The sequence below is a fragment of the Nicotiana tabacum genome, chromosome 8 (genome assembly GCF_000715075.1).
Source record: "Nicotiana tabacum cultivar K326 chromosome 8, ASM71507v2, whole genome shotgun sequence".
In the NCBI taxonomy this organism is placed as follows: Eukaryota; Viridiplantae; Streptophyta; class Magnoliopsida; order Solanales; family Solanaceae; genus Nicotiana; species Nicotiana tabacum.
The window spans coordinates 205,080,915-205,100,774 of record NC_134087.1 but is presented as its reverse complement, the minus strand read 5'-3'; the positions used below and the strand labels follow the sequence as shown (position 1 = coordinate 205,100,774).

Below are 19,860 nucleotides of genomic sequence, written 5' to 3'. Positions count from 1 at the left end.
GTTGAGGAGGATGACGGGGTGGTGTTTGGTGATGGTTTTGTGGTGGTCGCGAGGTCATTAATGGTGTTTGGGCGATAGTCTTTGGGCGGTGGTGAGACGAGCAGTGGTTTGGCTGGTAGTCCTCGCTGCGACAGTAGGGTTTGGACGTAGGGTCGGTAACAATGGTGGTTTGTTGATGGTGGTGATGGAGGAGGAGGGTGGTCCGTTCATGGAGCAGTAGGTTTTTTCCTTGCTACTTCTTTCAAAGAGAAAGAAGAAGATGAACAGTAACCTCTTCAGAATTTTCCAAAAAAAGTCCCCAAAGTCCTTTTCGTTGGTCCCCCTGAAGTGAAAGTCTTCTCTCCTTTTTCAACAAAAATTTCTTGATTTTTTTTTTAAATTCTTTTTCCTACTTTTCACGTGCCATTCCCCTTTTCAAAAACTTTTGCTTTAAAAAAATTTTCACTCCTCTTTTCCCTCACCTTCTGTCCGCTCCACTCCTTTCAAAATCTTTCTTTTCCTTTTAAAATTTCCCCTCCCCTTTGCCCTTGTCCCCCGTGCATTTTTGTGTCTTGTTCAAAAAATTGGGCCCCACGTGTGTAGGGGTCCAAGACTTGTGTCCCCATGCGTGGTGGGCTCGGATTATTACGGGCTAGGTCCGAAAATTAGGCCTAAAAATGGGTAGTTTAAACCCAAATATTATTCTTTTGCCCGAACCCGAGAAATAGAAAAACGTTGCTTAACTAGTCCTATGTAAGCAAAATAACTACAAAAATAAGACTAGTATTCAAACAAAACTATATATTTTTTAAATATTTTTTCAAGATTTAAAGTAGCTACAAAATATTAATAAAACTATTTTTGTAATTTTCGTTTTAAATATTAAGATAAAATATGAGGTAATATTTTTTTTGTATTTTTCAAAGTTAAAATGACTATAGGATATTAATAAAACTACTTTTTTTTTTGTAATTTTCGTTCTTTAATAAAGGTAAAAATATGAAGTAATATTTTTGTATTTTTTCAAAATTATAATGACTGCAAACATTAATAGAACTATATTTTTTTTGTAATTTTCGAATTTATATAAAGTACCAAAATAAAGTACAATTTTTTGTATTTTTCAAGTTTATGAGAGATACATAAACTAAAATTTATATATATATTTTTGAAATTTTCTTTTGCAACGAAATAAAGTTAAAATAGTTAAAATAGCTATATTGGACCCAATTTCACATATTCATGCTAAAAATGTGAAAATTCTCGGGGAGGGTCAAAAATCACGTGCTTACACAAAAGAAAAGGAGAAGAAAGTCAGATAAACACTTACGCATTTTCAGAAAACCCTAGATGGTAAAAGAGGCTTCGGAAAGTAATTTTTGAAAGAAAAGTTAGGGAAATCATTTGAACACTCAAGTAGAGCATAGATACACAACAGATCTAAAAGAAAAATCGGGGAAAACCTCGACGGGTTAGGGTTTCAGAAGAACCCTAGAAAAAGCTTTGAAAAGGTCACCGATCTGAGTCAGAGAGGTCAGAATCAGGCGCAAAACACCATGGTATGCAGGAGCAAGGCCAGAGATGGCCGAAATCTTCGAATCGGTGAAGGTCTGAGTGAAGACCTTCGAGTTCTAGCCTCGAACCTTCGAGCATCAGGCATGCAAGAGCCGGAGGAGGTGAGTATAGGCTGTCCATGGCCTGAGAAGCCATGGTCTCCGGTGAAAACACGGTGGAACAAGGTGGGAGGAGGCTAGGGTTCCGAAGAGCCTTGAGAGAGTCTGAGAGAGTTTTGGGATTCAGAGGTGGCGTCATTGTGCAAATGGGGTTAGGGTTAGAGGGGTTAGGGGATTAGAAAAGGAAAGGGTGAATCAGGGCCGTCGATAAAAATGATCAACGACCAGGATTTAAAAGAAAATCTGGACGGGTTTGAAAACGGGTTAAGGGGTCGGGTAAAAATAAGAATTAGGCCGTCCGAATTTGAGTTTGAAATTGGGTCACTTTTAGGCTAAAATTGAAATGTAATGGGGCTATAATTGAAATGAACTGAGGCTACATGTTAAATAGCCAATTTTAACCCTTTTTATTTATAAAAAATAGTAAAATGATTTTAAAAACAAATTAAAAGCATTGAGCTAATTAATAATATATAAACATTAATCTAAAAATGCTGTAAATGATTTTATTGTTACAAAACGCTATTAATCGTAATATAGGTCGTAATTGTAATTTTATGTAATTTAGCTTTAAAATATCAAATAAATTTTTAAAAATATGCAAAAATCACGCTAATTATATTTTGGTGTAACTATGAGTATGGAAATAAATTATTCACCAAAATGATAATTTCGGAAATAATTATTGGATTTTGTACTGTTAAAATAGACAATAAATTGGTTTTGAAAATCTTTAAAAATTTGGGAAAAATACCAAAATGCTTGGTCATGATTATATATGCATACACATGCTATTTTGAAAGTATTTTGAGTATAAAAATATATAGGGACAAATAGGCTATCAACACCTTCTCTTGTTCAAGATTAGTTATGGTCTCTTTTAAGTCCACTACACAGACCACTAGATCATCTCTAGATTGTTCGGCCTCTCCTAGTTCTATGGTCATGATCTCCTTATCATTTACAAGGCTATAACAGGCATCAATTAGGACATTAGACAAAGACCTTAGCTTCTTAGAAAAATAGGATTTCAGATTTTTCTGAACGTCCCTGAAATTTACCTCATCGTCTTCATTTTCTTCATCATCATCATCTGACTGATCCATCAGCATGAACAGTGAATCATACTTCGTTGCTTCAGTTTCCCCTGCCATCATGGAACTTTTTTCTGCATCTGATTCCCTTTCGGATTCACTTGAGGAGTCTCCCCAAGCAGCAAGAGCCTGTTTAACGATATTGTCTGCAGCATTTTTTCGATTGAATCTTTTATCTGGAACTAGGTTCTTTTTTCCTGCTTTGTTAGGATTTTGCTTGTATTGCTCCTGTTTCGCGAGTGAGTAGTCTTTGATGAAATGCCTGACTTTCCACATCTGTGACAGATATCGTTGTTCCTTGTTTTACTTGAACTGCCCCACTTTGGTATACCACAATTTCTTCGAGTCATCTTTTGAAATCTCTTAGTAAGATAGGCCATGACACTATCTTCATCACTTGAATCACTACTTTCAACCTTATGCACCAGGTTCTTTTCCTTCTTATGCTCTCTTCTTTCACTATCTTTCTTTCTTTTTAACTCGTATGTCTTCAGATTACCAATCAACTCATCCATGGTCAGAGTCTGTAGATCTTTAGCTTCAGTGATGGCGTTTACCTTACTTTTCCAAGACCCAGGTAGAACACAAAGAATTTTCCTTACAAGTTTGTTTCTAGGAATGACATCTCCAAGTGAGTGAAGCTCATTTATGATGGAGGTGAATCTAGTGTGCATATTTTGTATGGACTCATCATCCTTCATCCTGAAGAGCTCATATTCAGTGGTGAGCATGTCGATCTTGGATTGTTTGACCTGAGTAGTTCCTTCGTGTACGATTTGTAAGGCTTACCATATTTCTTTGGCACTATCACAAGCAGATACTCTGTTGTACTCATCAGGTCCTATTCCACACATCAAGATTTTCTTGGCACGATAGTTCTTTTCTACAGCTTTTCTGTCAATGTCGTTGTACTCTCTTCTCCCTTTGGGCACCAATGGTCCTGTTTCTTCAAGTTTCTTTATGGGAACATGTGGACCATCGAAGATGATGTCCCACAGCTCTGAATCTTCTCTCATCATAAAATCATGCATCCAGGTCTTCCACCAGCCATAGTATTGACCTTTGAATCTGGGAGGTCTATAGATTGATTAAACCTCTTCAAAGTTTGGTGGAGCAGCCATTGAGGATCCTTCCTAGGTGTTATCCTGATAGGAGAAACCCGCTCTGATACCAATTGTTAGTTTATAGGAGTCCACCAAAGTATAGTGTACTTAGTCCTCTATGAGATGATGCGTAGAATGCAGTGAAGACTGAATGTAAAGAAGGCAAGAGATTTTCTACGTGGAAAAATCCCACACAAGGGGATAAAAAACCACGACCTACTTTTGTAGGCTTTTAACTCAACTAACTTGCAATCTCCCTATTACAAGCCACTTTGCAAAAACCCTATTGCAAAGACTTCAAACTAACTTGTGATGCAACCACCACAAGCCACTCTATAACTCTCCTAGTTACAAAGGATTTAAACTTATGACTATCCCTAGTCACAACATAAACTTAGAAGTTTACGAATTTTGTTTGTTTCTAAGACAACGCTTCTAAGAAAGCAAACTAGGAATTACAATGACGAACAAAAACAAAGATTACAACTCAACTACGGATGTACATAAACTCATTTAGAAACTGATCCTTAGTGGAGTTGTCTTCTTGTTCTTGACACACCAGTGACTTCAATGCCGGATGAATACTTTTGTTTCTTGAGAGAATATCACTGAATGCACAAAGAATGGTGTGTCTTGCACCAGGTTGTTTTATCACAAAAGATAGCACAATGGATAGTGATGTCAACTCATGATGTACACTTCTTCCCAATGAGAAGTGACTGTTGTACTGTCTGTACAGCCACTTCTGGGCAGTTGCGTTCCATCTGGATAGTGGACTTTGTCCTTCTTGTCAGGACACACCAACGGACTAGGTCCTAGTTATGTTCCTCTTCTGTGACAGTTGCTAGATGACCACTTTCTTCTGCTACGTTCCAGTTGTGTACTTGACTTGTACTTCTGTCAGAGAACCCTAAGGGAGCTGTTCCCTATTGTGTTCCTCTTTATATTGATTGCGTACAGTCACAGACTTGTGCTTGTGTTGGAGAACCCTAAGGGACCAGGTCATCAGGTCCCTGTTGTGTTCCTCCCTATGGTCGTTTTCATTTGCTAATTTTCAGATTTCGACCAGTTCATATGAAATGCATATCCTGTGGGCCAGGTTCTCTATCTGGTTCTTCACGACAAGTTTGTTAGATCATCAAAACATAAGAAGCATAAGGCTAAGACATTTAAAACCCATCATTTAGCTTACAAGGCACAAGAGGTAGACAGGGTGACTTCCTGCAACAAATTATTGACGACTTGACAGACAAGCTTAATGTTGTCAATGTTGCTTTATAGGGCCTGCTTCGAGGTGGTGGAAACCAAATCGGGGGCGCTGCGAACCCCGCTTCCGCGACCCAAAAATTGAAAATTCCTGAGCCAAAGCCATACAGTGGAGCTAGGAATGCCAAGGAAGTGGAGAACTTCATCTTTGATGTCGAACAATATTCGATGCTATTTGGGGCCTAGAAGAAGCTAAGAAGGTAGCAACTGCTGCCATGTATCTTCAGGGTGATGCTAAACTCTGGTGGCGGGTGAAGTATGAAGCCATCAGGGCCGGTGAAGATGCTCTCGAGACATGGGCAGAACTGAAGGCAGCCATACGCCTATAGTTCTTCCCTGAAAATGTTGAATGCAATACAAGGAGAAAGCTACGGGAGCTCCGCCAGACCAAATCAGTGTGGGACTACGTGCGGGAATTCTCTGCGCTCATGCTAAACATACGCGACATGGGGGACAATGACAAGTTCTTCACCTTCGTGTAAGGGTTGAAACCTTATGCCCGTGTGGAGCTACAAAGACAAAGGGCAGATACCCTGCCAAGGTCGATCCAAGCAGCTGAATGCCTTCAGGACTATCAAATGGAAGCTCGGAAGGATATGCCTCAGCCGCCTGCCCGAGCGGGATTCAGAGGGGGCAAACCTAGAAATGGTATCCCTAGCATAAGTGGGGGAGATCGGAGCTCAACCAAATCTAAGGCTCCCTCATCAGACAGCAATAGTGCTGCATCAAACAACAATGACCGAGGGAGAAAGCCTCCTTCAAGATACCATCATTGTGGTGAACCACATTGGAACAATGAGTGACCACATGCACAGATGAACGCCCATCAGGCTTTTGATGATAGGACTGATGACGACTCAGACAATGCGGATCAGACTAAACCAGTAGGTGCCTTCAATGCAATTATTGGCTCCATTTCTGAGGCATTAGCAGAGACTAGTGCTGGTATCCGTAAGAAGAAAGACCCATGTTAAGTCACCGTAAAAGGGAAAAAGAAGGCGGATGAGGAGACTCCTCTTAAACAATAGAGGACCTTAATGTTCGTTGAGATGAAGGTGAATGGAAAGCCCATTCGGGCTATGATAGACACGGGTGCTACTCACAACTACTTAGCCTCGACTCAGGTAGACTGCCTTGGTCTAGTTGTAGGGAAATGTAGAGGTCGTGTCAAGGCTATCAACTCACCTCCCCAGCCCGTGGGTGTGATAGGTTTTCAATATCTTTGCCTTGTATTTTGATGATCTAACAAACCTAATGTCAAGAACCAGATAGGAAACCCGACTCACTTGGATTACACTGCATCTAACGGATTCCAGCCAAATGTGAACTTGCTACAACTTTAGGAGGTAGGAACCCAGACAAGGAGCTGATACTCTTGTGGGCTCCTCATGGCAGTACAAAGTCAATTAGACACAGCTGGAAATGAAGATTCTACCGCACTACACTATTTCCTGCGCCCACTCATTCTCTGATCAACTAAAGTACAATGATTCAAGTTACTCAACTCAAGAAAATCTGGGCAATGTGCACAAGTACCCGATCAGGAACCTGATCCCTTGGTGCTCCCCTAATAGAAGTACAAGTCAACTATACAGCTGGAACACAACTGCAGAAAGTGATTGTCCACAACTGTACAAAGAGGAACATAACAGGGACCTGGTCCCTTAGGGTTCTTTGACAGAAGTACAAGTCAACTACAGTTGGAAAGCAATTGCAGAAAGTGACTGCCTGCAATAGTGCAACAGACAGTGCAGCAGTCACTTCCCATTAAGATTAGACATCACTAATGATGTCTTGTGTATTATAAACCTTATGCAAGGCATAATATTCAGGTTCAACACTTGCAAATACAGAAAACGAAAATTCTCTCAAGTGCTCAAGAACCTCTCTTAAGAACAAAGCTGTTGCAACCTCAAGGACATGATCCGAGATTGATGATATCTTAAGTCCTTAAGGTTGTTGAGTCTTTGTTATGTGTTCTTCATTGTAACTCCTATCCGGCTTTCTTAAAAGCGTTGATTAGGTTCAGTCATAAGCAAAAGCCTTTGTAACCGTAGTATGACAAAGTGGCTTGTGGTGGAAACATCACAAGTTAGTTAAAGACTTTGTAACCATAGTGTGACAAAGTGGCTTGTGGTGGAAACATCACAAGTTAGTCAAAGCTTTTGTAACCGTAGTGTGACAAAGTGGCTTGTGGTGGAAATACCACAAGTTAGTCAAATTCTTTGTAACTAGGATAGTTATGGAGTGGCTTGTGATAAAAGCATCACAAGTTAGTTGAAGTCTTTGTAATAGGGTTATTGTCCTTAAGGTTTTTGAGTCTTTGTTATGTGTTCTTCATTGTAACTCCTATCCGGCTTTCTTAGAAGCATTGATTAGGTTGAGTCATAAGCAAAAGCCTTTGTAACCGTAGTGTGACAAAGTTGCTTGTGGTGGAAACATCACAAGTTAGTCAAAGCCTTTGTAACTGTAGTGTGACAAAGTGGCTTGTGGTGGAAATACCACAAGTTAGTCAAATACTTGGTAACTAGGATAGTTATAGAGTGGCTTGTGATGAGAGCATCACAAGTTAGTTGAAGTCTTTGCAATAGGGTTATTATAAAGTGACTTGTAATAGGGAGATTGCAAATTAGTGAAGTTAAAAGCCTACAGGTGTAGGTCATGGTTTTTTGATCCCCTTGTGTGGGATTTTTCCACATAAAAATTCTCTACCTTATTTACATTCAGCTTTACAAGCATTCACAATAGAACCCGATAAAAGACCAGGTAATCTACTATTTGGTGGACTCACACAAATTTAGCACTGTACCAAACTGATATAGGACCGGATCGCTATACATTTTGGTTCATCAGTATTTTTAGAGGAAACAGATAGAGAACCTGGTTCTTTATACAGTCTGGTGGACGCATAGTTTCTAGCAAGGTGGAATAGCCAAAGAGGTACCGGTGAAGCTTGGCCCTTACGAAGGAAAATTCAACCTGCGAGTGGTGATCATAGATGACTTCGAGTTGATAGTTGGGTTGGAATTCCTAAGGCAAACCAACACCATGCCTGTACCATTTGCAGACATGCTATTGATGATGGGAACCAATAGGGCCAAGCCCTGCATTATCCCGTGTATGCCGATAAAGATGGCCGTTGAGAACATCTCGGCCTTGTAGTTGAAGAAATGGGTCAAAAGGAATGAACCTACATTCCTGACAACCCTCTGCATTTAAGATATAGAACGCTCCTTGGGTCCCATTCTTGAACCCGTGAAGGATCTACTATTGGAGTTTGAAGATGTCATGCCATAAGACATGTCAAAGCAGCTCCTTCCTAGGCACATTGTGGACCATGAAATTGAGTTGGTGCCGGGTGCGAAGCCACCTGGTCGGGTGCGTTACAGAATGTCACAACCCGAACTCACTGAGCTTTGGAGACAATTAACTGAAATGCTAGATACAGGGATCATTGTACCCTCCAAGTCCCCATACAGGTCCCCTGTTCTATTCCAAAAGAAACATGATGGTAGCCTGCGACTCTGTGTGGATTATCGAGCTCTAAACAAAATCACTGTGAAGAACAAGTACCCTATTCTGCTAATGGCAGACCTGTTCGATAGACTAGGTGGTGCAACATTGTTCACCAAGATGGACCTGAAGACAGGTTATTGGCAAGTTCAGATTGCAGAGGGTGATGAACACAAGACGACCTGTGTGACAAGATATGGTTCGTACAACTTCCTGGTTATGCCGTTCGTCTTGAATAACGCCCCAGCTACGTTTTGCACCTTAATGAACCAAGTATTCCGAGAGCATATTGACGAATTCATGGTGGTATACTTGGATGACATTGTGGTATATAGCCAAACATTAGAGGAACACCTGATGCATTTGCGGAAGGTCCTAGCTCGATTGCGGGAGCATGAACTATATGCGAATCTATCTAAGTTCTCCTTTGCTCAAAAGCAAATTGATTTCCTCGGGCATGTCATCGAGGAAGGGCGAATCAAGCTGGACCAACAGAAGATTCAGGAAATCATAGATTGGCCGCTGCCTAAGGATATCCACGCCTTGAGGGCGTTCCTTGGCCTTGCAATTTCTATCGGTGATTTGTGAAAAACTACTCCCTCATTGCAGTACCATTGACAGAACTCCTCAAGAAGTTCACGCCTTGGGATTGGGGACCCAGGTGAGCGGATGCCTTCAACGCATTAAAAGCGACTATGTCTAACAGCCCCGTCTTGGCCCTCCCTAATCTGGCCAAGCCATTCGAGGTACAAACAGATGCATCTGACTATGCCCTCGGCGGAGTCTTGCTACAAGAAGGGCATCTTGAAGCGTACGAGAGTCGGAAGCTGAAGGATGCAGAGCGGCGCTGTGCCACCCATGAGAAAGAATTATTGGCTGTCGTCTACTACTTGCGCCTTTGGAGGCACTATCTGCTGGGGACCCCATTCATGGTCAAGACAGACAACACAGCTGTTAGTCATTTCATGACCCAGCCAAAGTTGAATGGTCGACAGGCCAAGTGGCAAGAACTCCTAGCTGAATTCTACTTCAACCTGGAGTACCGAAGTGGGAAGACCAATCATGTTGTTGATGCACTCAGTCGGAGAGTTGATCTAGCATCGGTGTGCCTACTCGCCACCCTAAGGGGGAGCGAAGTAGCCACCTCCATCAAGGACTAGATACAGGATCTACTCATCAAGGATCCTGCTGCACAGTATTTGGTTGATTTGATAGGACAGGGCAAGACTCGCCAGTTCTACATGGAAGATGGTTTCCTGAAAGTGAAATGGAACCGACTTTATGTTCCTAAAGGAGGAGATCTGCGAAGGACTCTTCTGGCGGAATGTCATGATACTCTGTAGGCTGGCCATCCCGGTGAGGAACGCACCATGGCGTTACTTCGCCGTGCATATTATTGGCCTCAAATAGCCGATGATGTCGCTCAGTATGCGAAGACTTGTCTAGTATGCCAGAAAGACAAGTCGGACCGCTTGACACAAGCGGGACTCTTGGAACCACTAGCTGTCCCAAAGAGACCTTGGGAAAGCGTTTCCTTGGATTTCATCACCGGATTGCCCAAGGTCGGAGATCTCACAACTATCCTGGTTATGGTAGATCGGTTTTCCAAGTATGCTACCTTTATTGCCGCCCCACAATATATATCAGCAAAAGATACAACTCGATTCTTCTTCTCTCATGTCGTCTAATATTGAGGTCTGCCCAAAGACATTATTAGTGATCGCGACTCACGCTTCACTAACAACTTTTGGACCCAACTCTTTAAGTTCCTTAAGTCAAAGCTAAGTCACAACTCAAGTTTTCATCCGCAATCTGATGGCCAGACAGAGCAGTTCAATGTTATGTTGGAGGAATATCTCCGCCACTTTGTAACCGGATCGCAGAAGAATTGGGTGAAGCTTCTGGATGTTGCTCAACTGTGTTTCAATTTACAAAAGAGCTCTAGTACAAATAAAAGCGCTTTTGAAATTGTTACCAGACAACAACCGCTACTCCCACACACAGTCAATGCACCAAATATATCTAAATCTCCTCGAGCTTCTAGCTTCTCAAAAGAGTATAAGCGAAATTTAGAGATAGTGCGGAGCTATCTTGTCAAGGCTCAAAAGTGGATAAAGAGGCATGCTGATCAGAATCATCGCTTTGTCGAATACCAAGTATGAGAAAAAGTGATGGTCAAATTCCAAAGCGGCACTTATTTGCGGGGGTCCATGACCCTCGCTTATTACAAAAATACATTGGGCCCTTGTCATTTGAAAGGCGCATTGGGAAAGTTGCATATCGGATGGATACCCTAGCTTGGTGGAAAATTCATCTTGTCTTCTATGTCAGCCTCCTGAAACCTTTTCGGGAAGACACGGAGGATCCTTCACGGAGCCAGCTCACAATACCCAGTATTCGAGGTCCCAATTCAACCGGGAAAAGGCGTGTTGAAGCTATCCTTGATGATAGAATGATTCATGCCTCAAGGAAAGATCACCAAGAGTTTTTGGTGAAATGGCATGGTTGTGATGCAGAGGAGAATACATGGGAGAGGGGAACAAACCTCAAAGCCTACAAGAGCCTAATTGAAGATTATATTGCAATTAAGGCGCCGAGGACGTCACCAACTCAGATGGGGGAGAATGTCATGGGCGGCTTTCCAGCCATGCCCCATGACCCCTTGGGCGCGCCCCGTAGCGTCCTAGCAAGCCTCCCAATGCCTAGCGTATCTACATTTGGTAGCCGAAAGAGTGTATAAAAGTTGTATAATTTTTGTATATAACATACAGAATGTGTGTATATATATACAAAATATACAAATTTTATACATTTTTTGACTATTATTTTTACAGCGGCTATACAGTGTCATTTTCCCGACATTCTTGCCATGTTGAATACCACTTATGACCAATTGCAAACAACTTCGAAACTCGAGGATAATAAGCTTTTATCTTTCTCTAACGAAATATCAGACTTAGTTCACATGGCGAAAGCCTTGAACTTATGACCTAAGTCACAAGTAATAACATACTTTTAATTTCAAACTTCTCATTGTATTTTTTATGATATTATGTTATAGCCATACAAATATCATAATATATTTGAGACCACAATTTTTTTATCTTTTTTTTCATGTCCAATCAATTAGACACGATCACACAAAATGGAATGAAAGGAGAGTATTATATATAATACTCCTATATAAAATTTTGATTACTAAAAAGAAAATGAAAAGAAGAAACTCTCTCGTGGGACCATGAAAAAGGAAAACGATAAAATAAAAATAAAAGAACTCTGAGATGGGACCAAGGTCCAAGGTGGCTAAAATCTTAGCCTATATAACTACCAAATTAATTGTAAACTCTTCCTTCTTCATACAAACTTCCATCTAAAGCCGCCAAACACAATGACCCTTTCATACTTCTTTCCATCGTCGGAGTCTCGTCGGAAAACCTGCCGGAAATCTACTTTCCGGCAGCGGTCGTTGACTATGGTAAAGCAGCAGAAAACAAGGTTCTACATCCTTAAACGTTGTATCATCATGCTTTTGTGTTGGCAAAGTCATTCTGTTGCTGATTGATCGCTATAATTCAATCATTTCTTGTGAATATTTGTGAAAAAAGAAACTTCAGAGATGTTGTATTTTCGTCCCTTTCAAATGGGTAAAGCTTTGTTTCAGCTGAGCCGAGGTCTATTGGAAACAAGCTCACCGTATACAGCCGTACACATATACTTTCCGGACCCCACTTATAAATATGTTTTGTTGTTGCTGCCACTTGTTTCAGTTGGTGAAGGCTTTGGAGAGATCAAAGATAAAATTATGAATGAATTTCAAGAAATTCAATGGCCAGAATTTGTCAAAGAATTCAGATTTGTGGAATTTGGAAGAGTGAAGAAGAGATGAAGATTGGAAAATATCTCGATTGATCGCTTCTGCGAACAACCGGAGAGAAGAAACGAATTCAAAATTCAAAGTTTAAGAGTTTCTATAAATTCAGAGTTAAATATTTGTAGATATTTAATAAATTGTTTAATACGTATCGTCAATAGGTTATTATACAAATGATAAAGTTTTTGTAGGGAGTGAAAAGGAAGAGTTTTGAAAAAGAGGATTTGTTTCCTCTTTATTCTGTAACTATTTGTTTTGTTTGATTTCTCAATGTTTATAATGATTAGAGGTGAAAAAATCCAGCACTAAGTGGTGTGTTCTACTTTTCTGCAAACCTAATTAACATTACTTGAATAAACATATGTCATGATTGAAATTTGGAAAATCTCAATCTAACAATCTATTTTTGAATTAATTGGTTATTAAGGGCTTTTAGGTAGTCTTTATAGTTTACAAAATTTAGCTAACAATATCAGAAAAGGTTAGGAAAATGAATGAAGAGAAATGTTAAAGAAATATAGTTTGGCTTTGTTCTTACATGTCGCGTCCTTAATTAGTAATGTTATCCTTCTTGTTATTTGAGAAAAGGAACCCTTAGTAAAATGATTAAATTCTTTTACACAGAGGTCTCGGGTTGAGCTCCTCTTCTACAGAGAGTTCTAAAACCTCTTAAGTGGACCTTCCTCTACACGTAGAGAGAAGACAGAAAAAGAATATTTCCCCGATTTCCGTCTGTCGTATATTCCTCTTATGTGTTCTATAAAAACGAGAGGAATAAGCTTCCCACTAACACTTTATCAGATATTCCCCTTCCAAAGACACTTTCTCGAGCTTTTTTCTCTTTTTACGGCATAAACTAGTCGAATAAGTGAGTTCAGAATATGTCGAATCTTGAAAAAAAAAAATAGAAGAAAAAAAAACCTATTACAAGTAGCAAAAGTTATTGTAAGCCTTGAGGGGTCCAAAGAAAATAGACAAGATAATCCAAGTAGATGAGAGAGATGTAGAATAAGAACGAACTTTTCAATATTCCATTGCTTAATCTTTTTGGTTTAGACTTTAGATACAAGTGGACCACCATCCATTTGCATAAACACTCTTAACAACTTGAAATCTCCAATTTTCTCCAAGTTTTTTTATTCTATTTTTCTTTTATATTAAGTAGTATATTGTGTTACAATTCATAGAATATAAACAAATCGTAGAAAGTGTAATATTCTTAGCTAGTATTCTAGCTAATAGGCAAGTACAAATGTAAACTACATCCATAAAAGGGTTATCATCATCAGCTATTTTAATTGCGTAATTTTCATGAACTAAATCGAAAAGAATCAGATCGGGCTTAAGTTGCCGTCACAATTTTATTTCTTGCAATTTTCTATTCTTTACCTATTTACTACATAATCGATATCCATTACTACACTACTTACCAACCAGGATTAAGTTGGTTATCCCGGTATGCAACTTGCGATTAAAACTATCTTATGTTTGGTTGAGAGTATTAATTAAAACTAAGATAACTTTTATATTAGAATTATGAGATTATCTATCACATACAAAAGGCCGGGTAAATAATCCTGGTTATAATTCCAAGATTGCTAATTTTGAACCAAACAATCCCTTAGTGAATTTTTTGAGCACAAATATGGATTAGTTGATGCTTAAGTATTATAAAATATATGTGTTTCACTAAAACAACAAGCGGGGATAGCTCAGTTGGGAGAGCGTCAGACTGAAGATCTGAAGGTCACGTGTTCGATCCACGTTCACCGCATTTTATTTTTGCTTTTTAGGTCTGCTGTTAGCTTTTCTTTGTTCTAATTTATTTAGACTTTCCCACTTCCTTGGGGTATTTTGGATAAGGAAATATTCCATCTTTTATACTATTTATCTTCGTAAAAAGGAAGACTGATCTAATATGAGAAATCAAATATTGTAAAATTAGAACATTTCCGTATAAACTTAGGTCCCGTAAAAAAAGAAGAAGAAGAAGAACTAAAACAGGTGCATTTTGTTGATGTTAGTTCATTTTAATATTAAAATTATAATATTTAAGTGCATTATTTCTTGTGAGGTAATGACTATAAATTGGCAAAAAAAATGGTCATTATTTTTGGTGTAAGTCATCAAAATCACTAATGTCATGATCTACTACTAATTACCCACTAAAGATTAAAGTTTGTAACCACCAACCATGTTTACAATTTTATTATTCCATTACTTTGTTATTTATTCTATTGAAGAAATTTTACAGCTATAAATAGTGGTGTTTCTTCCTTATGTTGTATATGAGAAAAGTGTTGTAGTGTGCATGAAAAAAGTATGGTTGATGTAGTGAAAAAGAGAGTTGAGAAGATGAGAAAATCTAAGAGCCCGTTTGACATAAGATTATTTTCACTTTTTTCGATTTTTTTTTCGAAATCAGTGTTTGGCCATAAAATTTTTAATTTTTACTTGAAGATGAATTTTGGAATTTTTCAAAAATTTAAAAAATTCCAAAAAGTTATTTTTCAAAATTTTCACTCAAATCACTCGCAAAACTTCAAAAACAACCCAAAATTATATTCATGTCCAAACACAACTCTAATTTTCAAATACCATTTTCACTTGAAAAAAATTATTTTTTTGAAATTTTACAATTCTTATGTCCAAACGCCCACTACTAGACTGGTGAAGATGCTAACGCAGTAGACTTGAATCTCTTTAAAGAAAACAAGATATTCACGCCTCAACTTGAAGAATATTTAATTATTTCTTCATCTTATTTTTCTAATTGTATTTTTACCAACACATTTGCCTTGTGAAGTTGCAACCTGGAAGACTTGTTAATTTGCTTTACTTGTTGTATTTACCAAATCTAAACTAGTCGGTTTAATTAGTGATAACTTAAGAATATTAGATGCGGGAAGAAAGAAAAGAAACCCTCTACAAGCAAAAGACGAAACTAGTCTTAAACCTACAAATTCACGTAAACAGTGGCAATTCAGAATTTTTTAATTATAGGTGCTCAACTATTTTTAATCGAGATACTGTTATTGCGACTGAATATTCACTTAATATATTTATATGAATTACTAATTTTTCTATATAAGTATTGGTATTTGGCTCAAAAAGCTCACAATAGAGATCTGCCATTGCACGTAAATCCATTAAGTTCTGCCTGAATTTTGTATTTAATTATATTAAGAAATTCACTAAATATCTATAGATATTTGATTGTGAATCTAGTTATTATTTTTGTTTACCCTTAAAGATGGATAACAATTGAATTTATACGCGGTTCTAAGGATATGTGGACTAATTCAATACAAATGATTAATGATGTTAGATAAGCAAATTAAAGACAGAATAAACAGCCAATTGAGTCCGGACTCGGTTATAAGCTTAACAAGTAGTCTGTCTTCGGTTCTGAGCTAAACAGTAATGAAGAACTATGAGCAAAATTAAGAAGTTTGAATAACTTTTAGAAGCAGAGAAAACATATGTATATTGCCTTGAAATGCGTGTTACAGAGTGTTTATTGAATAATAAACTTCTCATTTATATAGTAGGGAAGTTTTACTAAGTACAAAAAAATCCTCCTTTTCGCTAATCACCAATCTGCTGTCGATACGGCCCGAGATCTATGTCATGATATCCGGTTGGGCACGGATATCACAGTCTTTGCTAAACGTGTGCGGGCGTTTGGCAATGCTTGTTGGATTTTGTTATTAATAACAAAAGAAGTGTGAATGGAAAATGGTGGGAAAAGAAATAGAGGGAAGTGAAATTTTGAATTAGTTCACTTTACTAATAAACTTTGTCCCTCATCGGTAGAAGGAAAGAAAATCTTTGTGCATATATAGAGACGCTCATCTTTTAGCTCTTAAAAAGTTAAGAAGAAGGCAAGCCTCGCGCCGTCGTCGTCGTCGCTCCCTCGGTTGGACTTCGGCTTCGGTCAAAGATTGATTGATTAAATATTTTGGACAAACTTCTTTTCAAATATTTAATTAATTAATTAACGAAAATTCAATCCGGAATAACCCATGATCCGATCACCAGAGTTTTTGGTACCAATACGCTGGTGAGTTAAATCGTTCTATCCTGGGAGGATATATTCCATAATCTCTGGTACTTGAAGAGAATAATTTCCTTAACGACACACTGTGTATTCAGTTGGCTCGATTTATTTCTATACTGTTTTCAAAATTTATTTTGGCGTTCTAGTTCTACTAACTTTCTGTTTCTGTTTTTGTTTTTGTTTTCTAGAAAGTTTATTATTTTATTGATTTTACAGTAATACAGATTGAATAATAATGCTCTCCAAGGTCTTGGAACTCTGACTGGATCCGAGGGGGCCGTGATCTCGATGGCTCCGAGGGCGGGTATTTTGTTCGGGCCTTGATACGAGAGGCTCCCACCTTCGATTTCTATTCCTTGTAGTTACCTCCTAGCTTCGTTTGTCCCACCGGGAAATCGAAGTGTCCCTTAACTTCGGTTTTACTCGTATACAATTTATACTGCATTAACTTAATATCATTATAGAACCTATAAATTTCAAACGGTCTTTTACAAGTAGTAAGAATTAGTTTAAGCCTTGAGGTGTCCAAAGAGAAGGTGAAAGATATAGCGAAGTAGATAAAAGGGGTGTAATAGGAAGAATTTTCCAATCATAACATTGCTTTACCTTTCTAGGGCAAAAAGGAAGACTACTTTAAAAATTGAAGTAGGCTTTCAACACGTTCTTGCCAATTGCCAAGTCTGAGTAGCAATGTACAAAATTACTACTCCAATTTTATAGATGATTGCAGGTATCTGATGCTTAGATCGAACCACCACCCACTAAAGCATTTAGAGAAAATCTAGCATGACATGCAATTTGGAGAATTTAGAGCGCTTAAAATTCCAATCGTACTTTGTCATCTACAAATGGAAAGAGTTATTGTTAGCCTTAAGGGATCCAAAGAGAAGAGGCAAGATATTTCAAGTAGATGAAAGTGATATCGCTCCAATTTTCTATTCTTTACCTATTTAGTACATAATTGAAGGAAAATATATTATTATAAGTTTCAGATTGATCTCTACAATTTCTTCTTTCCTCCGTACATAAAATAAGCTATCAATATTTCTATTTATAATGGTATGAATCATAATTCAACTAGAAACAGGAAAGTCTATTCCTATATTTATTCTAACTGCAAATCCTATTTAGACATGAATTAAATAAACCAAATCCTAAATAACTAAGATTTTCTACTACAACTTTTAATTAGTTTTCCAACATTCTCCCGTAATTCAAAGTTGTATAGTCTGACTTGTTCGTTGTGCAGTTACGTAGGAGCACTTCTCTCCAACTTTCACTTTTGATGAAGCACATGTCTTCATCCCTCAACTTGTTGAAATACCTCTCTCCAACTCATATTGATGCACTTTGTCACAAACACTCAATTTTTATTGAAACACCTGTCTTCAACTCACGTTGATGCACTTTGTCACCAACACCCAATTTTTTTGAAGCTCTTGTCTCCAACTCACATTGATGCACTTTGTCATCAACCGTTGATGCACTTTGTCACCAACACCCAATTTTGTTGAAGCACCTGTCTCCAACTCACGTTGATGCACTTTGTCACCAACCGTTGATGCACTTTATCACCAACACCAGATTTTGTTGAAGCTCCTGTATCCAACTCACGTTAATGCACTTTGTCACCAACCGTTGCTGCACTTTGTCACCAACACCCAATTTTGTTGAAGCTCATGTCTCCAACACACGTTGATGCACTTTGTCACTAACCGTTGATGCACTTTGTCACCAACACCCAATTTTGTTAAAGCACATGTCTCCAACTCACGTTGATGCACTTTGTCACCAACCGTTGATGCACGTGTCTTCAACACCCGTTGATGCACTTTGTTACCGACATTCAATTTTGTTGAAACACATAATTAACTTTCAATTTTTTTTAAGCCTCTTTAATTTTTAGAGAAGAGTTTCTTCATCTTGTGCAATATTTATTGCACCTCTTTAAACTTGTTTTTTTCTTCTTGAATTTGTCATGAAACTTTTCATCGAATAACATGATTTTGTCGACAACTATCTATGATTTTTCCAACATATTTTTTTGGCCAGACGGGCGGCACTCATTGGCTAGCGCCGCCCGCCGGCAGCGGAAGCTACTTGATTCTCTTCTAAATATTAGAAGCTCTTATACAAATATGAAGAAAAATATATTATTATAAATTTCTGATTGATCTCTACAATTCATTATTTCCTCCACACATAAATAAGCTATCAATACTCCTATTTATAATAGTATGAAACCTATTTCAACTAGAAACAAGAAAGCCTATTACTATATTTATTCTAATTGCAAATCCTATTTAGACATGAATTAAATAAACCAAATCCTAAATAACTAAGGTTTCCTACTACAACTTTGAATTAGTTTTTCAACAATAATCGATATCCACTACTATACGAGTCCGTTTGGATTGACTTTTTTTAAGTGCTTTTAAGCCAAATTAACTTTTAAGTCATTTTGTAATGTTTGGATAAAGTAAAAAATGCTTTAAACACTTGTTTTTAAGCTAAAACGACAAAAAAAAGCCAAAAGTTAGAATTCCTAACTTATGACTTAAAAGCTATTTTGACTTAAAAGTCACTTAAAATAAACTCATCCAAACGGGCTTACCAACCAGAATTAAGACGGTTATCCCGGTATGCAACTTGCGATTAAAACTATCTTATGTTTGGTTGAGAGTATTAATTAAAACTAAGATAACTTTTATATTAGAATTATGGAATTATCTATCCCATATAAAAGGCCGGGCAGATAATCATGGTTATAATCCCAGGCACTCCTGGTTTTGAACCAAACAATCCCTTAGTAAATTTTTCAGCAAAAATATGGATTTGTTAGACAACCGTATCGTATATAAAATACATATTTTTTAGATAGACAGCAAGCGGGGATAGCTCAGTTGGGAGAGCGTCAGACTGAAGATCTGAAGGTCACGTGTTCGATCCACGTTCACCGCAATTCATTTTATGGTTTTGGCCATTTTAAATTATTTTAGACTTTCCCATAGACTTTTGGGACATTTCTCTTTCCATCGCGCTCTGGTCAGTAAATATTACTGTAAAGTTTTTGATAATTGAAATGAATATTATTAGGAACAAGAAAATTATTGGTTTTTAAAAATATTAATTAAAGTTCACTAAAAAAATTTAAACCAATTATAAAGCTTTTCATAGTAAATAAGCACATGATTCGGTTTCTATATATATCTTTGTAATCATGAAAAATCAAAAGATTGTAAGGTTAGTACACTTCCGTATACACTTGGCTCACTTAAATCAGTTGAAAAAGGAATTAGTT

At 37.8% G+C, this 19,860-nt stretch overlaps 2 non-coding genes across 2 annotated transcripts; both read left to right on the top strand.

Moving 5' to 3' along the window:
* The first annotated feature begins 14,200 nt into the window (after nt 1-14,200).
* Nucleotides 14,201-14,273, top strand: TRNAF-GAA (transfer RNA phenylalanine (anticodon GAA)). The gene has a single exon. It is a non-coding gene; the product is annotated as a tRNA-Phe (tRNA).
* A 5,174-nt stretch (nt 14,274-19,447) lies between these two features.
* On the top strand, nt 19,448-19,520 carry TRNAF-GAA (transfer RNA phenylalanine (anticodon GAA)). The gene has a single exon. It is a non-coding gene; the product is annotated as a tRNA-Phe (tRNA).
* Nucleotides 19,521-19,860: the final 340 nt, after the last annotated feature.